The sequence below is a fragment of the Leptonychotes weddellii genome, chromosome 15, assembly GCF_054177405.1.
Source record: "Leptonychotes weddellii isolate Sample4059 chromosome 15, ASM5417740v2, whole genome shotgun sequence".
In the NCBI taxonomy this organism is placed as follows: Eukaryota; Metazoa; Chordata; class Mammalia; order Carnivora; family Phocidae; genus Leptonychotes; species Leptonychotes weddellii.
Window position 1 is genome coordinate 41106663 of NC_138383.1, and position 22533 is coordinate 41129195.

The following is a 22533-nucleotide window of genomic DNA, read 5'->3' on the forward strand; positions in this document are numbered from 1 at the left end:
AAAAAAAAAAAAAGATTGTGCTCCTTTATAAGGGTTTGGTTCCTGTAAGACAGAGTCCTGGAGGTTGCTTTGATCTCAGGACCTTCGCCCACTTCATTCTTGACAAATTTCAGCTATTTTGGGGCTGTGTCAAAGCCCTGAATAGTGCCCAGGTCCCCAGGGCCATAGGAGGGGTGGCACAGCTCGGCCCTACGCTCTTTAGGAACGGTCTCTGAGGTACTTTTGCTGTGTCCCCCATGGCATCTGGTTGCAGACATTCCCCTAAGAACCTCCGGAGGGCAAGGCCCACCTTTCACAGTTGAAGTCACCACTCCTTGGAATTTTTAGGAAGCACTAATGTTTGAGAACCTCTTCTGTAAGCTCTGGCTTTGTTCCTTCCTCACTTGACACTTTCCTAGGCAGAGGCAGGTGTGTCGGATTCGTTGGTAACCAGTGTGGCCGTTGTGTCCATAGCAAAGAGCTTGCAGGGGAGAAACACATGGCCACAAGGAGGCCCGTCTCGTGGTGAAGCTCACAGTCTGTTAGGACCCACATGAACAAAACCATGATGTGCATCCTGTTCAAGGCAGTGGGTTGTTTGGGGAGTCAGAAAAGTCTCCTGAAAGGAAAGAGAGGCCATTGGCCACTTTCCTACTTGTCGCGGAGACTGGGGAGGAGCAGCGTCCTTGGGCCAGTGCTGTGTTGGCTCTCCAGGCACGATCTCTAGTGTGGTCCTCCTGACATTGCCTTGATAGATATTGTATCCATTTCATAGAGGAGAAAACAGGCCCAGAGATACGGTGGGGGTTGCTCAACTTCTGAGCAACAGACTGGGATTTGTAACCAGGTGGGACACCTTCTGGAAGAAGGATGGTGTCATTTCCCCAGTGCTCCCATCCTTCACTGTGTCTAGCAGTGGCCGACTCCACCAGCATCTGCTTCCCGCATGCAGGAAGGGAATGGTGCTGGCCGAGGGCCAGGCTGGGCTCTCGGCATCCTGCCCACCCGTCGAGTTTGTCTGTAGCCACAAACTGGCAGCGGGAGTAGCTTCCCTTGTGTATTGAAGCTGGGCAAACTAAACTAACTTCAGGCCTGCAGGCCGGGTAGACGAACATGGGGCGGAGATGTGCAGAATCAGAACGGCCTTCCCTGGCCGAGGGGCAGAGACGCTTCCTCGGATGCAAAGGGGAGGGTGAGATGGCGAACCCAAGAAGATATATTATGGATTAGTCTCATGTTTTTAGATTTATTTTTAAATCTGTCCTGTGTTCAGCCTTGCTTTGGCCTTCATTCTTTTGCACATGGTTTTGGCTTCCAGGGAACAGGCCGGCCTGCTGTGTCAAGGTGCCAGGAGCCTGAAGGGTGTAGGGAGAGTGTTGGTTTGGGAGTGCAGTAGCTGTGGGTTTTAAGCTACTTCCTCTGTTCTGGCGGGGTGTCCTTGAGCAGGGCCTTCCTCGCTGCCCGCTTTCCCTCCTTCCCCTCCTCTGCTCGGCTGCAATTCGCTGGTCCTGTGCTTGCTATGGTAATGATAGTTTCAAAAACAAACTCTGCCCCTGGAAGTGTTTCTTTACCCAGCCCCTTGAGGAAGATGGGGAGCCCTTAGAGAGGGGAAGCCAGCCCGGAGGCCCTGCGGACGGAGCACGTTGCACTGGGGTCTGCAGCTGCCGTCACGCACAGTTGGGAGCCCTCTGACTTTAAGCAGAAATCTGCGCAGAACCTTCCTAGAAGCTTTAAAATGGATACAGTCTGGTGCCACTTGAGTGAAAGTTGTGAAATAACCCCAGGCTGTCCTTCCCCAGCCCCCCAGCTGTACTGCTGGATATGCCAACTGCAGGGACCTCCTTCTGTGGCAGAATTATCCAGTTGTCTGAAGGCCCAGGCCACGTGCCTGCACGGACAAGGTACCTCTTCTTGTGTCGACCGTGTAGTTAACTTATTTTTCCAAAATAACGGACTTCTTTTTTAAACATCTGCAGAAGTCGTGTTTTGCTAACGTGAGCTGATATGTGAACAGTACTCCTCTTTCTCGGTTAACTTGGAGGCGCATGTAGGGGCTGCTCTTTGCAGGGAGAAGTGGCAAGTGGCAGGGAGGCAGGAAGCGGGACACTGGCAAGTCTGGGCTGTGTGGAAGGTGATTCCAGGGAGTTGAGGTGCTTTGCCCCCACCTGTGTTAGCTTTCTCGACATGGGGTCCTTTGATGAGTCCCTTAGTTTTCATCTCTTTGGGAGTGACATTTTCACAGTCCCTTGGCTGGAAGGCGAGGCACTAGGTGCAGTCTTGGTGGAGACTATGTGGTGGCTCCTTGGAGGCAGGGAATAGCGATCAGGGATGGGTCATAGGAAGGCCCCCGTGCTTGGCCTCTGGGCTTCCTGCTGGCCACTTTGCCTTAGAGTATCTTTGGGCCAACCTTAAGTTATTTTGAAATGTTGAAGTGATTGAGCAGGGTATGGCATAGATGAACCCAGGTGGCATCGGGAACTCTTCCCAGCTGACAGTGGAATCCTCTTGTCAAAAGGTCGGGGGTCAGTGGTGAAGTTTACAGGTGCCACACACCATTTTTCCTTAAGTTTGATTCATTATGATGCATGAGACTTCACACATTAGAAAAAAGCATGTAGATGCAGGGACGTTTTCTTTGTGTCTCTCTGGGACCTTCAGTACAGACATTGTTCTCTGGAATCGAGACCAAACTTTAAGACCCTCCCCTCCTCTCCTTTTAAAGTAAGTCGGGGAGGAGCTTGGGGACATGGGCTTGTTAAGACTTTTGAGCCTGGCGTTATTACAAAGTACAGCATTCTGCCTCTGGTAGCTTTTCCTTGTCATTTCTTGTCATTTACAATTCTGTATGCTGGCCCGGGGGACACATCTCACACATGAAACAGCTGGGGCATGGAAGCCACCAGTGGCGAACCATGGTGCTGTTTGGATGAAGAACAGAACAGACTCTCTTGTGGCAGAGGGGTTTCCAGAGGTGACCCGGTCCAGACCTCCGTTTTGTGGGTGGGGAAACCCAGTGCAGGGGGTTTGCCATCTGACTGTGGGAGCTCAACCAGTAGGTGTGGGCTAAGCAGCCAGGTTCTCCGATTGCCTGGTCCTGATCTGCAGCCTGTGGGCTGCCCTTCGGGAAGTGGGAGTAGGTGGGGAGGGAAGGGCTGTTTTATATACAGGGGCGTGAGTGGGGGGTGGTGTGAATGTTTTATGCTTCCAGGGTTAGAATCTGAACGCTGTAGAGGAAAGAATCAGAGAACATGCAGGAACGAGTGGGTAGAGGGGGTGAGGTGGACCGGGACAAATAAGTACTTGTCAGATACGGTAGGAAGTTTCTGCAGTTTCTGAAGTTTCTTCAGGTAACCCTGAATCGTTTGCAAGAACCAAGAGAAGACACAGGTACCACTCCCACGTGGGTCCAGGTCAGCTGGGCCCCCCCTTCCTCTGTCCCTTCTCCCTAGGACACTTAGGCCATGTGGGTCTCCCTCTGTAGGACCGTGAGCAGCTCACGACAGGGCCTGGTATTGGCCTGCACACACAGGACATACCCAGGTGTGGGCGAAGCTGACTGGGTGGTGAGTGGGTCTACTGTCCCCTTGGCTCTGGTGCTTGACTCTCTGATGTAAACATTTTAAGAAGGCCTCCCACTAAGAACCTGTGTTCTTTGCCTTTCACTGGGTACTGAGGAATTGGCGACCTCGTGTTGCCCAGCGAATGCCTTTCCATCTCACTGGGACTGTCCAGTGTGCTTACCTTCCTTCCCAGTTACATAAATGGTGAGTCTGGGATGACAAAATAGTCATTAGCTGCCTGCCTGTATCCAGTGTCCATGAGCCATAAGGAGGTACCCATGTTCTTCTCTCTGCCTCCCCCGGTGTGCCTGCAGGTACTGAGTGGGGAGGCGTCTGGATGCCTGTGATTAATTAACAGAGGAGGCTGAAGATGGTGTTACGTACTGTTGTCCACCCGGGTGCCATCTGCCCAGCCCTTTGCGTGTGCACGGCTCTGTAGTTACAGGAGGAGGTGATGGGGGCAGTTGGAGCAGCAGTTCTGTTGAGTTGGTGGAGGGATTTCTGTGGCCCTCACTCTGCGCTGGGATCGCAGCCAAGGATGGGCTGTGATTGGCACCCTTGTTGGAGATCTTCAGGGCTGTGCGTGGACTTCTCTGCAGCAGCTGCGGCCGGCCTGTGGGGTGAGTCTGTGATAATGGGCTGGGTGGCTCCCTCCTGCAGAGACAGAAATGACTTCGGGTATTAGGAAAGTGAACAGCTTGCAATAATTGGTTAGGAAACTAATTAAGTAGCAGCAGGGAAAGAACTGTCGAAAAAGAGTCATTTTATGGGAGTTAGCAACAGAAAACATTTGGGGTTGAAAAAACAAAGCCAAGCAAGTGGTATTAGTATGTTTACATGTGCACATGTGATGCTGAAACACACATGTACAGGCGGGGCTGGGTAGCACACAGCCAGGCCACAGAATTCTCCAGGGGCACAGTCCCTGCACCCTTACCTCCTGGACACCGCCCCCCCCCCCAAGACCCCAGTGCCGCTGCACCCCCTCTCCCTGCCTGAGTCTTTTGCTTTGGACTTCCCTGGGAAATGGGCAACACTAACCATCTGATAAGCCAAGCCACTTAAGGTATTTATTGTGTGTAGGCAGCTTAATATGTTTGTGGCTTAATCTCTCCTGCCCTCCGTTCTCCTCAGAAAACACTTTTTCAGAAGCATCTTTTCTTCAGCAGGGCAGGGCATGTTCTTTACGGTGAGAGAACTCTGAAGCTAGGGAGTGATTACACTGGTGAAATTGCAGGAACGATAGTAGGCAGGTGGGGGTTCTTAAGGAAGGGGGATCCTTCACAAGGGCTGGTTTGGCCCATGTGCATGTGTGTGTTGAAGAGTCACTCGCTCACAAGCATCTGTTGGGTGCTTGGAGTATGTCAGAAGTGAACTCCGAGGTGGCTTCATTCTGGGGAGAGGGTACTGATACCAACGCACAACATGGGGAGGGTGTTACTGGTTGCCTATGGCTGCCCTAGCAAGTCACCGCTAACCTGGTGGCTGAAAATGACACAGATTTGTTCTCTGACTGTCCTGGAGGTCAGGAGTCCAGAATCAGTAACTGGGCAGAACTGTTTCCTTCTGGAGGCTCCAGGGGAGAGCTCGTGTCCTTGCCTTTCCAGATTCCGGGGGCTGCCTGCACTCCTCAGCTTGTGGCCCCTTCCTCACGTCATGCTGCCTCTTGCTTCTGTTGTCCCCTCTCCTGCTCTTTGTCACCTCTCCCGCCTCTGTTTACGGCACTTGTGATGACCTTGAGCCCACCACATCAGCGCTTCCTCTCCCATCTCAAGATCCTTGCCTTAACCACACCTGCAGAGAGTCCCTGTTGCCATCTAAGGTCACAGGCACAGGGTCCGGGGATTGGGACATGGATATCTTTGGGGGCCAGTATTTAGCCCACACAGAGGGTATGATAAAGGGAGCTGAGGCAAAGTGTTCTGGAAACAGAGGAGGGTGAGCTGGCTCTGCCTGAAAGGTATCACGGAAGAAATGAGCTGGGCCAGGTCTGCACGGCTGAGTGGCATTGCCTAGCCCAGGCCGGGAGATGGTGGGGAGGCCTGCCCACCTTCCTGGCAGAAGTATGACTTCCGAGTGACCAGAGGTGTGGCTGCCTCCCCTTCACATTGTTTTCCTGTCTATTCTCTCCCCAGCTCTGGTGGGGGGCAGGCTGAGCAGTGCTCACGGGCGCCCCTGGCAGGCAGGCGTGATGCAGAAGCACTAGGAATGGAAGAGGAGAAAGGCAGAACATGGAGGAGGAAACTGAAAGATGGGGCCAGCAGAGATTGTCCCTGATGGCATGGCCCCCACCTAGTGTTGCATGTCTGTGTTTTCAGAGTGAGTCAGTCATGGATTCAGTGTAGGGAAGGGCCTGAAAGGACCAGCCCTTGTACAGAGTGGGCTGATAGAGAAGTGATTTTGCCCTGGTCATGGCAGCATGGAGACTGGCATTGCCGAGCTTTGACGGTTGCTCTGACTCCAGTCAGCTCCTTGAGACGAGCTCCTCGAAGTGGAAGGGGCTGCAAACAGCATGGCTGCTGCCCTTCTCATCAAGCCAGCCTGCAGGGAGGGGCAAGGGAGGGAGGAATCTCCGCTCGGTCCTAGAGGAGTCCGTCTTCCTGTTGGCGAGCGTGGTTTTGTTAACGTCCAAGGAGTGTGGGCTTGCTTGCCAAGCCAGTGGGACACTACGGTGTGGGGATGGTGCAGGTGGAGGAGGACCGAAACTCCCCAAAGGCCATGCAGGCTTTGAAGGACTTTGTACAGTCCCACTCATGACCCACTTCCAGCCACATGGGAGCCCCCTGGTCTTAGAGCGTGATTCCAAGGCCCAGCTTCTGCTTCACCTGCTCTCTGTCCCTTGTCAGGTAACCTTCCTTTTGGAATTCTGTTTGTACCTTTGGATGGGAGGGAGGCGGATGGGCTGCCCTTCAAAGTCTAATATGAATGATTCACTTTTCTTCCTCTGAGCCCACAGGTGAGGGTTGTACCTGTCTTCCCCTCAGCCAGTGAGGATATGGTGGCCTGACCGTGCTCGCGGTGCCCAGACCCCCGCTGGAAATTGGTGTATGCAGGTGCTTGTCAGTGGTGCTTATCAGAGGCTGCCGCTCCAAGGCCATGGTGGCTATCACTGGGGCAGGAGCCTGAGGCTCACTTCCTTCAGGTAGCCATGTACTTTTTTTTGGGAACCAGCTAGCCTCCGTGATGCCTGCGGAGGTGAGAAGTCATGGTCCACAGTGCTAGCTGTTCTCACTGGGTTCACAGTAAACCCTTGCCGTGGTCCGTGGGGAGAGCAGTGGTTTGCCCAAGGGTGAGCCGGCCGCGCTGGCTTCTTGTATCCAGTCGTGGGTCGGAGGCCTGATCGGTTCCCATAACTGAGCTGGGTGCCCAGGCACCCTGACGGACTCAGGGGTTCCAGAGCTTTGCCTGGTTAATGTTAGAGGAGTTCTGGTGTGGCAAGAGAAATGACAGCAGAGGTCTCACACCTTTGTGGTGTGATGGGTGCCAAAGCTGTGGCGTTGCCGGCACCTGCGGACGCACAGGCTTGCACACACCCAGCTGGCGCACGGAAGTCACAGGGGCTCTGAAGGGCTAGGCCACCTCTTTCCCTCGCTCCCCTAAGGCAGCTAATGCCTGAAGAATCCATTGTGGTGGGGTGAGGTTTGCTTACGCCTGGGTGTGGAGGGCGTGCCTGGCCCTGACTTCCATTCTAGTGTATTCTCAGGAGACCTAACTGCATGGCCGCATATTCTGATCCCAGAGATGCAGAGGGCTGCCCTGGCCGCATCTGGAGGGACCAGGGGAATGGGGAATATAGTGCGGTGTTGGGAGGGTCCTTGGAGACGTCCTGGAGTTTAGCCCTCACCTCTGACAGATGAGGAAATTAAAGCCAGAGGGGAGAAGGGGTCTCTACAGTCACCCACCAGCAGGTTTCAGGGACACATCTCTGCCTCCATGCAGTGGTTCTCACTGCCTGGAGTCGGGATTGTGTGTGAACAGGACCGTGTCCTTAATGAGCTGTAAGCTACCGCCCAATAGACACATTTCCTTATTTTCTGTACTAGCAGAGCCTCGTATCTGTAGGAAGCGCTCAGTGATTGTGGGAGGCATTGAACTGCCTCTTCCAGGGTCACGCAGCTGGTTGGCACAGCACCATGCTGGACAGCCCATCCTCGTCCAGGGCCCTCTTTACTGCACCACCCGGCCTCGGAAGGTGGAAGCCCCAGTGGAAGCTGAGGATATAAGGATGGGGAATGGGGAAGCTGGCCGTATGATGGACCTGGGCTTTGGGGTAGAAGAGTGGCAGCGTGTGTGAGAGAACACATCAGGTTTCTGTATATTAGGGACCTCCATTCCAAGACAGAACACAATCCATGCTCTAATGAGGAAAGGTTAGGAAGATAGTCAGCCCTGGCCCAGGTGTGCCTGGGCCTGGTTTCTACATCAGCATTTACACTGGGGAGAGCCAGGTGCAGTCAGAGTATCATTGTAAATGGAGTTTGACTCTCTTTCGGTGACGTAGGGCGGCCTGTGCTGGGAGACGGCGGGGCCGGGCTTCAGACCAGAGCCCTTAGCAAGAATAACCCAAACACCTCACCCGGTCCTGCCTGCCGTACGTACGCTTCTCTCTCGCTCTCCCTCCCTCGCTCTCACGCGCTCTCGGGTTGCCCATAATCACATCTCATTGAGGCGTCCTCCATCCTTCCTCTGAGGGTGGGCAGTGTTTCAATGCAAAGGGTGCCACACACACAGACACCGTGTCCGGCTAAACCTGCGTTGTCCGTGTAGCCAGACCCGACTTCTCTGCTTCATATGCTGAGACTTGTTACAATCGTGTGGAAAGCTCATGGTAAATGATCAGGAAAAGGGTAGTGCTGTGAATCCATGTCAGATACACACCAGTTGTCGCATATTTGACACAAATAGCAGCCTGGCCTCAAGCACTGGGTTTAGAAAGGGGCACGTTTCTAACCCTGTGTCTTCTCTCTCTTCTTACCAGAGTGAGAGTGGGGGATGGAGAGGCCAGAACGTGACTGGTGGGAATTCTCGAAGGTTCCCCTGATGTTCCTGTCTTTTTCTTCATTTGCTCGCCTTGGCCCACTGGATCAGATCACTGTGCCCAGCTTCTTAGCTGCCTTTCTGTTACTGAAATAAACTCAAGTCCTGCCTTTCCAAAGTAGGAGAGGAGTGAACATTTCCTCGTAGGGCCACTCAGACATTTTTATCTTTCTTTCTTCATAGGCCCTGTAGGGAAAGACAAAAGCTCACATAGGTGATGTTGACGAACGTCAGGATGTCTTCTTTGGATGGGACCCCTCGTCCCACTGCTGTGGGCCCCTGTGGAGGCGAGGGGAGCAGTGCCCACCAGGCCAGCAGGGGGGAGGGCATGGGGGTGGCTGCTACCGCCGCCCAGAAGAAAGGAAGGCCTAGTTGTCTGTGGGGAAAGGAATGGACGTGGAAGCACTTACCTCTTCCATTTGTTCACAGGTGCGTGTTCGGAAGGGATGCTGTAAGGGTGGAAGAGGGGAGAGGTCTTCTGTATTGAACTTTAGTTTTTTAGTTTTAACGGCACATATGAACTTCTGATAGCTTGGAACCGATTTTGGCCATGCTGTTTCCCCCCATATATTAGCCTTTTTGCATCTGGGAGAAGAGCATTCGCCTAGAACACATCCAGTGATTTGGCTTAAACTTTATATGAAACCCCCAAATCAAGCACTGAAACTATTAACAGCCTGAAAAATGACCTTTCCATAACTCCTGTAGGCAGCACATGAATCCGCTCCAGCGAATGCCCTATTTGAGGTCTTCGACTTAGGAGGAATGGTCTTTTATTTCCAATGGCCATGCCCAATGAGAAAATAATATATGAACGCACCCTAAAGAGAAGTCGCATCCAGAACTGACTGTGTGAGCAGAGGGCCCGAGGGGGGGGGGGCAGTCTCCCAGACCCATGGAAGTTATCTTCTCGTAGGTGCGAGAATGAGGCAGTATCTCGGAGGGTCCCATATCCATTTCCTGTAGCTCAGTATTTACCTTGGGATCTTACTGTGCTCTCTGATATACCTGGAAGCTGGAAATGGGCCAGGTAGGAGTTTTGAAGGTATCATGGGAGCTTTGATTTTTTTTTTCTTCAAAATAATATAAGTATATAGTTTAAAAAGTCAAATACATAACCAGAATACAGAAGTGCACTGCTCTGTTCCATTCCTCCTTACCGCTGACCTGTTCCCAGAGGAGGCCATTTCCAATTCTTAGAGCTAGGGAATTCTAGTGCTTACCTCTGCGTTTGTGAATCACATGTTTATATTGCTATTTGTTGAGTTCTTAAAGGTATTGTCTTTTGCTTGTGTACACCGTAAGGTAGGATTTAGTTCTCTCACCTGCATGGCTTTGCCACACAAACACGCACACGCACACACACGTACGTTATGTACGGGCACATGCACACTCTCCTATCTTCTCTCATCCTTCCTCTGTCCTACCACAGAGTTACATTCAAGTGTGTAAAATATTATGGATTGTTAAAAGTTTGCACATTCAAGCCATGTAGTAAACTATGATTAGATTTATTTTCTTATATTTGGCTTCTCTTGCAGTTAATAATTGCCTTCTCCCCCCCTTCATTTCATTGTCTATATAACCTTAGTTGAACGCTAAACATTCTGACAGAACTATAGAACTCCTCTTGATGTGGGCAAGTACCAGTGCAATGATTCTTTTTTTCTTTTTTCCCTGGTAACATCCCGCATGGAGCCGGCTATCCTCTTGTTCCATTTTGCACTGGCTCTTCTCCAGGCCTACTATGTAGCTCTTGACCTGCGACTTGCCTACCATCATCCTGGGAATTCCCTTCTTCTTCCTCCTGAGTTTCTTAGTTCCATCTCTTTTGTTTAATTCTCTGTTTTGGTGAAGTCTTTTGAGTTTGGACACCTTGCTTGTCTGAAGATGCCTTTCTGACCCACACTGTTGATTGGTAGGTGGACTGGCTGTGGACTCTTAGGCTGGAAATAATCTTCCCTTGGAATTTTGAAGGCACTGTTCTTTGTCTTTAACTTCCAGCATTACTGTTGAGAAGCTCATGTACAAAGGATCTGATTCCTGATCTTTTGTAAACAGAAATTTTCTCCCTGAAAACCTCGAGGAGTTCCATGTTACCTCTTGAGTTCTGAAATTTCATGAAGATATACCTTGGTGTGGATCTGTTTTCTTTCATTGAGCTAGAAGCCTGTGTACCTTTCAGCACGGAAAGTTCTGTCTTTCTGGTCCAGAAAGTTGTTTTGTATTTTTTTCCTCTGGCGATTTCCTTTGCTTCGTTTCCCTTAGTCTTTGCCTCTAGAACTCCTAATATGTGGCTGTCGGTTCTTTTGGACAGAGTCTCCAGTTTTGCTGTCTGTCTTCTTGCATTCATTTGTCATGCCTGAGATTCCGTTAACCTTGCCTTACACCCTTTAGTTTCTTATTCCAGCGATCCCATTTTCTTATTTTCATTCTGATTCTTATGCCAGCTATCATATTTTTGGTTTCTTAGGGCTCATTTTTTGTTCTCTGTCCCTTTTTATAGCACCTTATTCATGTTCCATGGATGTAGTGCTTTCTTTTATAACTTCAGTTATTTTGAAATGTTATTCTGTATATGGTCTGATTCCCTTTCTTCCTAGTTCCCTTTCTGACCCTGTTTTGGTCTTGGGCACTCTCAAATGAGTAGTCACCCCTGGCTGTACATTTGTATTTAAGAATAAGAGTGTGCATGTATGGATGTATGTGGGGGTGACTGGCTGGCTCTGCCTTAGAGGGACAGTCAGGCAGGAAACTGGCGACTTCAGGGGGACCCTCAAATGTCCCCAGATATAAATTCTCTCATCTCAGTCGATGCCAGTTTCAGGAGGTCTTTCTCTTGGCCTTGTCAGTTTCCCCAGGTACAGTCCTCATCTCCAGTCTAGGGAGACCTGTGGGCAGCAGAAGGACTTTGAGTTGGGGATCCCAACTTTTCAGGAATCTTCCACCCCTCCTTCCCCCCCCCCAGTGGTGCCTGCTACCCCAGGTCCAGAGCCCTTCCAGAGAGTACCCTCTGGTTAGTGCTGATGGGAGCTGACCAGTCCTGCTATTAGCCTCACCTCCTTGGTCACAGATGCCTGGGGCCTCCAGGCCCTGAGCTTGCTGATGTTTGGGGCAGTGTTGGCCAGAAGCTTCCTCCACTTGACCAAGTCACTCTCCGTGTATGCAGCCACTTCCTACGTTCCAGTGCTTAATTAATATCCCACATCTGCTGCTGTCTCTTCTCTAGTGTTTTGTCCTTGAGAGTTTGTACCTTTTACAGATTCCCTTGTGGTCGTTTTTATTAGGGTTTTAGCAGGACTTTGAACACACTGGTGTTTAACTGGCCATGTTTAACTGGAGGCCCCCCTTATGCATTTCAGGAAGACCGAGGGCGTGTGCTGGTTTCCCCTGTTGGCAAGTCGTTCCTGCCTTCCCCACCCCTCTGTTTCTGTGCTACTGTTCCCTGGTGTGAGTCTCTGTCCTTGTTTTGTCCTGCGTGGGTCATATTGTTGCTCTGGGTCTGTATGGCTCCTTCTGTGTACTTGGCGGGGAGCGGGGGGAGGGGTAGGTGTATGCGCCTGTGTTTGATAGTGAATGCACACACGCCTGCCAAGGGGTGTATGTGCCTTTGCCTCCTGAATTGAATGTACTGTCTATGATTTGCCTCAACACCTTTTATGAGGAAGACATACTTGCATAAATAGTTGAAATTCCAGATTCTTTTGGTTGGAAAGCCAAGGGTTAATGATGACTGCTGTTGCAGAAGAGTTGGAGGGAGACCGTTTATCTAATCTGCCTCTGCTGAATAAGGCCCTTTACTGATCAGGATAGGTCACTTACTTGCACCAACAATAAGACCCTTGTCACACACGAGGCAGGTTCTGCAACTGATACTCTGCCTGCCTTGAGAAATGCCATCAGGGAGACCTGGGGCTCAGGCCCATCCTTATCCCAAGGCCACATAGCACTGTTGAATTTTCCTTTTCCCTACACCAAATGGGACCTTTGGAAATCAGGAGAGAGGTTGAATTCGTTCACTGACTCATTGCTTGTTTCTTGCATGCCATGGACGGGCTGGGAGTTGGAAAAATAAAGGTGAAGAAGAATCCCTGCCCTCCAGGATCTTATAGTCTATAGTCAGGAAAAGGGAAGCGTCAGCCATCATGGGGAGCATTAGGGCTAAGAGAGACACGCACACCCTGGCCAGGCACAGGAGCCAGGCTGACAAGCTCTGGGACTCCTTGGAAAAGAACACTTTAGGAATAATCTGGAGGTGGAGGTGAGAAGGTTCCTCTAGGGAGAAGACGTGATCGGTACAGAAGGCAGGATTGGTCGAAGCACTCAGACAGTGATAGAAGATGGGGCTAAAAATTAAAACCAGTGACGTCACCCCCGCCCCCTGCTCCCTGCCAGAAACGAAATAATGTTTATGGTGAAAAATGTGGGAAACACACAAAAAAATATGCAAAAAACAAATTGCCCATTAAATCTTATTACCCAGAGATAAAAATCTGTTAATATCACGATTTGTGTATCTTCTTAGGGTGTGTAGTTGTATATGGATATTTTGAAGCACGGTCTTTAATATATACTGTTCCATCAGTTGGCCATATTTGCTTCATTCTGTACTGTTGGACATTCACGTTGTTTTCAGATTTTCGTCCTTTTCTTTATTTAATATGATGCTTCAGGAAACATTCCCAGAGGTAGACTTACTGGTATGAGCTGGATCACACTCCAGAAATCCTGTATTTCCTCAGCACTAGGCCCGTGTCCTTGTTGCTCACCTTCTGCATTTCTCTGCTCAACATGTCTTACACCCAGATTTTGTGTGGCTGTTCCGGAGGTTGTAGGGTGATGCTTTCTGAGTGAGGCACCCCAGAGTTAAGACTGAATTTGTGGTCTTAAAGAACTGAGTTAGTCTGACTCACTGGAAGCCTGCAGATCATTGAAAAATCTTATTTTAGATCCCATTTTATTCTTCCACTGTCAAACCAGAACTAACAGCAAAGGGAGCCGGGGGACTGACATCTCAACAGTCCCCCCGCCCCACCCGCCCCGTACTTGTGAGAACTAGGGGGCTGGGAGCAGGCAGGTGAGGGGTGGCCCTGCTTGGGGCCTGGCACCCCTCACTCTCCCTCGGTGCTACCAGCACTGCTGTGAGGTGGCCACATTGGCGCAGATGTTACACATGTGGGAAACCGGCTAGTAGGCGGTAGCACAGGGTGAAGCAGCCTCCAGGGGTCTTAGCCCTCAGCTGATTTCTCCTTTTCCCTAGAGTCTGATGTTGCCGCTGCCACGCTCTGCCTCCTCCAGGCCCCTTACGCTCCACCACGCATTTGCCTTTTAGAATTGGGATTGAAACAAAATTGTTTCTGGCCCCAGGAGGGGCTTGCTGAATTCCCATGTCTCTAAAAATATCTGTGAGACTCTCCCTGCCCAGTCTCCTCCCTACCGAATCTGCTTCTCTCTCTCTCTCTCTCTCTCCCCCCACCCCTCAGCTTGGGGGAAGAAATAGGATCTCCCTGCTCTTTCCAGGCTCAGGATGGAATAAATAAGAAACGCTGAGTTTCCACAGTTAAAAGGGGAAGACTGCCTGTGTTCGGCCTGGAGAGCTGCCACCGTGCGTGGGTCCAGGTCCGCACCCGGAGGGCCCTGCCTCCTGCTCTGGGAAGGGGATCAGGGAGGAAGAGAGAGGGGACCCGAGTGAGGACCCCTCCCTCCCTTCTTTGTGTGGGGTGGCAGAAGGAGGCCAGGCCCTCCTGCAGTAGGCGGGCAGTAAGAAGTGTCTTGGTGTGGGAATGAAGCTGGCCTCCCAGGCCCCTGGCTCCGCCTGGTCAGCGCAGACCCAGAAGGAGTCTGTGGGAAGCCTCCAACCTCAGAGGCTGCCTGAGGCTCCCGGAGCTTTCTCAGGCATTCCTGGATTGGGACAGAGCCTCAGACCCCTCCCCCGCCCCACCCCCCAAACCTTGGATGCCTGCCTAATTGAAGCTTTATTTATTTCCACATTTTCCCAGCTCTGTATAAAGAGACAAGTAAGTGGGTGAGGCCTGCAGAAACTCTTAAGAGTGTGGGGCAGGGGGTAAGAGGGTGGCTGGGGGCAGAGGAATACTCAAGGGTCTGCTTCCTTCATCCTGGAGGGGCTATGGAGGAGGAACTAGGCCAAAGGAGCTGCCAAGCAAGGCAGTTGTGGGAAGAATTTCTTTCCCCCCCACTCAGAAACCCAAAAATAGCCATGTCAGAGGCACAAGCCTTGTAAATGGGGAGCCAGCTGAAAGCCATTTGCTTCTCAGTCCTCCTCCCTCTTCCTCTGTTCTTCCTCGCCAGGCCCCTTTGTTCTAAGCTGTTGCCCAGTCGTAGAAGAACTGGGCTACCCAGTACTGCACCCTCACTGGTTCCAGCAGGGAACTCCCAAGTGTAACTGACTCACACCTAGGTGTACTCACAGGTGGCCATATCCTAATGTGAAAAGTCGTCCCTTCGTTTACTTTTCTTATAACTGAACTTTCCTATTCAGATTTCTTCAATTGAAGCAGATCTATAGCTAAAATGTCGACAATAAAAAATACATAAAGACTGGATTTGGTTCTTGAGACAGTGGGGATTGGTCAGATGCAAGAGAGCAAATGCCACAAAAACCGTGTGCTGTTACAACTGTTTTTCCCAATTACAAAATTAATGTGTTGATTGTACAAAGTTTGTAAAAGCAGGAAAGCACAAGGATGAAAAGATAAACCAGCTGTCCAGAACAATCATTTGCTGTGAACATTTTGGGATTGAAATGATGAGAGGCCCTTTTTGGTTTCCTTGCTTAGAGTTATTCCTAGAGGAGAAATCCTTCCAGGCATCACCTCTCTGACATCAACTTGTCACACGGAGCAGTCAGCAGAGGGTGGCGGGGCCCATGCTTCTGTAGGGGTGGCATTCCTCCTCGGGGGTGCTGGGTGGGGGCCGACACTTGGTGGCTGTCCTAATCCGTTCAGGCTGCTGTAACAAGTACTACAGACTGGACGGCTCATAAAACAGTGCAGTTGATTTCTCATAGTTCTAGAGGTTGGAAGTCTGAGATCGGGGTGCCAGCATGAGCAGGTTCTGGTGAGGCCCTCTTCCAGACTGCAGACGGCTGAGTTTGGGTTATGTCCTCACATGGCAGAGAGCAGAGAGAGGACACAGGCTCTCTGAGAGTCTTAGAGAAGCCACAAATCCCATTCCTGAGGGCTCCACCCTTATGACCTCATCTAATCCTAGTCACTTCCCAAAGGCTCCACTTCCTAATACCATCCTACTGGGCAGTAGGGTTTCAGCCTAGGAATTTGGGGGGGGGGGGCGGGGGGGAGGAACACAAACATTCAGTACAGCACAGGAGCCCTTTAGTGATTCTGGCCAGGCTCTGCCTCTGCGCTGTAGCCATCCTGGGCAGAGGGTCAGATGGACACAGGTTTAGGGTGGTGACAAGTTAACCTGAAACCTAGAGCTCTCCATCACAAAGGGACTCTGACTTAAGATGCAGGTTATCCAGAGCGCTGCCCCTCCTGAATGCCCCAGGAAAGTCTGGCCTGTGGGGAGCCCAGCATGTACAACATACAGGGGAAGACAACACCACCAACCCGCGCAGTCCAGGCTCACTGGTTGTTTCAAGGGGGGCTTTTCGCCCCCTGTGGAACCCATCAAAACAAAACTAAATTGAATTAATCTGTCCTCCAGCGGTTTGTCAGAAAATAATAGGGTTTGATGTGTGTGGGTTTAAATTCCAGCTCTACCACCTGCTAGCTGACCATGAACACTTTTTGTAACCTTGCTAAATCGAGATTTTCTCATCTGTGCAATGGGGAGAATAATAACAGCTTCTTGGGCTTGTGGACATTAAACAAGAACTCGGGGGGGCTGCATTTCCTTGTCTTCCCTGCCCGCCTCCTGTTTTGTGGCGAATTCATCTCAGGCGCTAAGGGGGAGGGAAGGGAGGCCAGTGGCCTTGTCCTGAAGCAGGCGTGCTTCACCCTGACTGCAGTCCCTTCCTGCTCAGACCCAGCAATACCTGCCCGCTGGTTACAAAGCGGAGTTTAACGTTTTGGTAATATTATACCCAGGTGTTTAAATATATATTTTTTCATTAAATATTAAATTCTAAATGTTAAATACATATTTTTTCCATGTTCTTTTAGAAAAAGAACAAAAGGGGCGCCTGGGTGGCTCAGTCGTTGAGCGTCTGCCTTCAGCTCAGGTCATGATCCCAGGGTCCTGGGATTGAGCCCCGCATCAGGCTCCCTGTTCTGCTGGGGGCTGCTTCTCCCTCTGTGTTCCCTCTCTCACTCTGTCTTTGTCAAATAAATAAAATCTTTTTTAAAAAAATAGAAAAAGAACAAAAACTTCAGAAACATTTTGATAAGAGCATTGACGAGTTTTCTCGTGCCCTGGTGACAGACCCCAGCTTAGAGTGCTGAGGGGTCGACGACATGAGTGGCGAGTGGCCGTTGGGCCGCGCGTGCACACCTCTGTGGCCGAGGCGCGCCCACTCTCCCAAGCTTCTCTCCGAGTGGTTTGGAGCCTGCTGGGCCGCGGAGTGGCAGAGGTCCCGCGCCCTTTGTTCTGGGCTTACCTCTGGAAAAACAGTTGGCTGCTCTTCTTCTTCCTGCCTTTATCCAACCGAACCCCGTGCCCTTCTGTGGCTTGACCTCATGTATTTATTCCTTTTGTAACCACTCTGTCTACCAAGTGCCCCTAGAGTTCCAAGTACGTGTGGAACTCACACGCTTGAAGCAGCATGTGTCCATAACGTGTGCTCAGATGCCAATGGGTTGGAAAACCCACGTGTGCCTGACTCTAGGTGCAGCCTCTCCTGTTGAGGTCTTCCTGCGAGGTTCTCCCTCTCCTCCGCCCTACCCATAGATGTCCGTTCTCTTCCTTCTGCCCCCTGAGGTCTTGTTTCCCTCAAGGCAGGGTGAGGTGGTAAAGCGAAGACTGGACTGGGCGTCAGAAGGCTTGGTCGCTCCACGCAGCTGCAGAAGTTACGTCCTGGCTTGGGGCAGATATGCTCTGGTGAAAGTCTAGAGTAAAGATAATTGGTAAAGTATAGAGCTGCGGAGGCCTGGCTGGTCCAGTCAGCTTCCTGTACAGAGGAACCCGTCACCGCCCCTAGCCTACCGTGACCTCGGCCCCGCCGGCTCTGGAGCCCTGTGTTCACCGTCTGCAGTGCTGGGGGGAAGCTCAGACTGTTTGTTCGTCTGACCCCAGGACAGCAGTGGCTTCCCTGGGATCCAGCTGCCTGGGCTGTTTTGGAAGCGGTGGCCTCTAATTTTTAGTAAGCTGCCTCATTGGAGGCCTTGTGCAACTTAACCAGCTCACCTTGTGCTTTGATCCTTCTGTCTGGCCTTCTCTCTTTACATGGAAAAAGTTGAAGTGCATGCCCCGACCAGAGCAAATCTGTTTTTGCTGGAGACAGAGGCTCTCGCTATGAAAACCCTGCCCCTCCCATGGCCCCTGTTGTCTCTTAAGTAGTTTCCAGTAGGCTGTCAGCATTGATGCTGATTCCTTCCTGATAGGGTCCCTTGTGGTGAATGAGGGTCTCGCTCTCTTATCTGCTGTATCAGGACATCACGGGAGCAAAAAGAGTATTGAAAAAGATGGAAGCATAATTCTCTGCAGGAAAACAGATTGGTTTCAAATATGCTCTCCGTACATCCTGCCTCAGACAATGGCCCTTTGCACATGATTTCCCTGACTTCTGATGCCCTCATTTTATTTTAAGCTGGAATAATCAAATCTTTGAGTAAAGCTTCTTTGTTTCTTTTTAGCAACAGGACATCTCATAGAACATGAGGTAGGGTGTTTTCTTGGGAACAATCATCATTTAACTTTTCCCCAAACAGAAGGAACATTTTATGACTTTAGCCGCTCCGGGGTTAGTGTGTAAAATACATTCACAACCTGAGGGAGGGGTCTCATCCTGCTACCCCCAACACCATCTGCAGTTGAGGGCCGACATTTCAGAGACAATTGAGGTCATCTAGTCAGTGACCCCGGCATCTCAGCTCACCCCAAATTTAGAAATCCTGGAACTAAAATTAACTCAAGGCATTTAATTAGCTTCACAGGGGAGGTGGGTGGAGCCTGTGTGGTGCTGGGGAGGGATACTGGACCTGTGGGGTTGGGAGGACCGTTTAGGGCAAGGAGGATTTCACTGGCAGTGAGATTGGCAGCCCTTTGGACACTTCTGGCCATGCTGATTGCTTACCAGACAGCCTTGTTGGCCGGCCCGGCACTGTGTGGGCACCAAGTTCTCAAGCAAGACCAGGGCCCCACGCCTGGTTCGACTCCTTCCTAACTTGCACAGCTCTCTCAGCTTTTCAGGGGGTCTGAGCCGCCACCTCCTCACACTGATGCTGGGATCCTACCTACCTTGTATGGTTTTTGTGAGGAGTAAATTTGAAAAGAATCCTATGACCCAAGCACTGCTTCCTTGCTGGGGCATGCTGGGGTGCCTGCTCCGTCATGGAGACTAGGACCTGCCACTTCTTGTGCCAACCTTCTGGAAGAATAAATGTCAGCTGATGCCTGTAGGCTAGTAGACCTAGCACCCTGAGTGGGGCGTCTTTGTTCTCTGACTCTGTTCTAAGGGGCACTTTCTAGAAAGCGACTCTCTGGCCATTCCATTTGGTACCTTGTTTTGTGATGACTGCCCTGACCAGCACTCCGTTATTAGACCCATGAGCTGGACACTCAGGGCTTTAACTTTTCTGGCAGAAAGGAGGCATCTTGCTGTTTCCTCACTTGTTCAGTCATTTGGTGATCTCTAAGCATCTACTACGTTTCTGCTAGTGAGCTAGGAAACTGGAGGAGCCCTCCTCCTGACAGGGGAGCTCTAGGCCTTGCTAGGGGTGGACACATGGACACCTAAGGAGGGAAATACTGCACCTGCACACAGGTACCAGGTGAGGGGCAGAGAGGGAGGAGAGCTGGAGGCGGCTGGGGTGGGGTTCCCACCAGGAGCAGGGTGTGAATTGGACCTGGAGAGAGGTGTATGTGGGAGCACGACTGGTCCTCCAAAGAGGTAGGAGTGTTCAGATCCATGGAGCACAGCAAACACACTGGCCTGCTGGGGGGAGCCTCGGGGTCACGCAGTCTCTGTGGGGGGAGGGCAAGGTGGAAACTCCTTTCTGCCCCTGCTGTCCACATCCTGGACGTTCTGGGTTTAGCCATCTGGGGAGTGTGTGAGCGCATGTATGTACACGTGATTCTCCCACCTTCTCTTCTCCAGACCACCTTATCCTGGAAGAGAACCTGGTTATACTTCTGTAGAGAGGACCCTGTCCAAAGCCCCACGTCTGGGGAGTGGTCTACTAAAACCCTCAGGAATAGGAATGAGGTTAAACACATGAATTGAGGTCAAGGTGGCAGGTTTGGTTGTCATAAAAATCTTCCTGTGGCAAACATAACATTTTTTTTATTTTCTCTTTGGCACGGGCTGCGTGAGTTCTCATAAATTCTGTTACTTGGAGATACCAGAATAGCGGAGGCCAGCATGCCCAGACACCCAGGAATGAGGCCTATGAGAGGCCACAGAGGGGTGGGTGAGCAGAGACTTTCGCCTCCAGGCCCTGGTGCAGCAACCTGCTAATTGTGTAACTTCAAGTAAAAACAGTTCTTTTTGGTAACCGTTTTATTGAGATATAATTCGTATACCATGTAATTCAGGCATTGAAAGCAACCAGTTCAGTGGTGTTTAGTGTATTTGACAGAGTTGTGCAACCATCAACACAGCCAATTCTGGAACATTGAATCATCATTCAAAGAGAAACACTGTACCCATAGCCGTCATTCCCCACTTGCCTCCCACGTCCCCTGGCTCTGGACAGCTTTGTGCTCTATGGAGTTGCCTGTTCTGGACGTTTCCTATAAATGGAATCCTACAATATATGGCCCTTGGTGTCTGCTTCTTTCAGTCAGCACGATGTTTCAGGGCTCATCTCTGTTGTAGCAGGGGTCAGAATGTCGTTCCCTTTTAAGGCTGAATAATAGTCTATCGTGGATGTACCACATTTTGTGTGTCCATTTATCTGTTGGTGCACATCTGGGTTTCCGCTTTTTGGCTGTTACGAATGATGCTGCTGTCAAGACCACGTACAGTTTTAGTCAAGGGCACAGTTTTCTTGGATATGTATCTGGGACTGGAATTGTTGGGTCAGATGGCAACTCCACGTATAAGCTTTTGAGGAACCGCCAGACCGTTTTCCACGGTGGTTGCGCCGTTTCACATTCTGACCAGCAGCATAGGAAGGGGCTGATTTCTCCACGACTTCCCCATGCATTGTCCATCTTCTTTATACCCATCCCAATAGAGGTGAAGCAGCATCTCATTGTGGTTTTGCTTTTCATTTCCTCGATGGCCGAGCCAATTTTTTAATCTCTCTGAATGTGTTTTCTTGTAGGTCTAGGACGATGATGAGGAATGTGTATTTTATTTGTCGGATTTTTTTTTTTAAGATTTTATTTAGGCAGACGCTTAAAGGCTGAGCCACCCAGGCGTCCCAGATTTGTCAGATATTCTTATAGCACCTAGCATGCGGCGCACGTTGTTCTTAAGTGCTCTGTACACGTTCGCTCGTCGAACTCTCATGACAGCCTTTGTGAATTAGGCACTGTTTTTACCTCCGTGTTATAGACGAGAAAAACTAAGGCCTAGAGAGCTTGAGTACCCTGCCTGAGGTCGCACTACTCTGCAGGCATGTGAACACCGATGTCACCCAAGCCCAGCATTTCGTGGCGTGCTAGCGGTGGTTTCCCAGCCGCACGTGGTGGAATGGCCACGTTGATCCCGCTCGGGCCACACGTCCATGGGCTTTGCTGCACTGAGCCTCTGGCTGGATGAGCTGGCTGATGGTGAATTAGCAGAACTTATTTTTCCTCTCCTGATAGTTCCGTCTGTGTCCCCGGGAGAGGAGATGTACCATGGAGGATGGGCACAAGTTGTTCTCTGCCCATTGCGCGGCTGTATCTTTCGTCCTTCCTTCCTGCTGAGCAGTCCAAGGCTGCGGTCAGGTCTGAGTGGGAAGCCACGAAGGCGGAACTACTTCTCCATCCTTCCTTTGTCCCCATCACTTTCCTCCCCTGGCTGCTGGCAGAGTATCACAGGGACAGAGGCCCAGTTGTTTTCTTTCAGCTGTGTCTTCTCTGAGCCTCTCCCTCCGAGGTCACCCCCTAGGGCTTGGTGAGCAGACCCTTGCAGGGCCAGGCAGCTTGCTCCAGAGAGCTGCCCCCTCCATTCGGAACGGGGGCTGGCCCGTCCAATCTTGCTTTCCATCTGTCCCCCAAAAGAGAACTTGATGCCCAGTGGCCTGGACCACGAGCTCTGTTCTTAAGCCCCCATTCTGTTATTTCCCTGAGACAGTCTGTTCTAGGGCACTCAGTAAGGTTTTCTGTCTCCATAGAAGCTTGCTCTCTTGGAGTTCTTACTGGTTTGGGGAGTGGTTGGCAGATGCTAGAGCTGAGAGGGGCCTTGTTGCTTTCAAATCCATATGTGGAACAGTCCCAAATTCCCACCATGTGTGTTTTGTTTTTTCCTATATTTCCTCTTGTATCATGGTTTCCCACTTTAGGGTTACATAAGCCTCACACAAAAACCTAGAAATAGACTTTTGTTGTTCATCCTTAAGTGGACACTGCCTTACATCTCAGTGTAACCTGAGATGGGCCTCACTTTCCCTCCGTGTCAGGGAGCGCTGTCTTCTGCTCACAGTGCGGGTTTGCCTGCCCTTGTGGTCGGAGGGAGCAGAGCGAGGGCCGGATGGTGCTGTCAGACCGTTTTCACCTGCGGGCTCCAGGCCAGCTCTGCAGGGGCCTCTGCCACCATTCCCTGGCCAGCCATGTTCCGAGTCCCAGGGTTGCCCAGGGCAGATGTATTTTGGCAGTGTTGCTCTTAAAACTATGTGGGAACCCCCCTACCCCATGCTACTCTTACTGGGGCAGGACTGCTCTGGCC

The 22533-nt window shown here is 51.0% G+C and overlaps 1 protein-coding gene and 1 long non-coding RNA gene across 10 annotated transcripts in view; both read left to right on the forward strand.

Annotated features, from left to right (window-relative positions):
• LOC145717407 (uncharacterized) overlaps positions 1–9338 on the forward strand; it is an 11029-nt gene extending 1691 nt beyond the window's left edge. The window contains exon 2 of the long non-coding RNA XR_014140601.1: positions 33–9338. This is a non-coding gene — a long non-coding RNA (uncharacterized LOC145717407). The remainder of the gene's footprint in view (positions 1–32) is intronic.
• MPRIP (myosin phosphatase Rho interacting protein) overlaps positions 1–22533 on the forward strand; it is a 574668-nt gene that overhangs the window by 37848 nt on the left and 514287 nt on the right. The gene's annotated exons all lie outside the window — the stretch shown is intronic.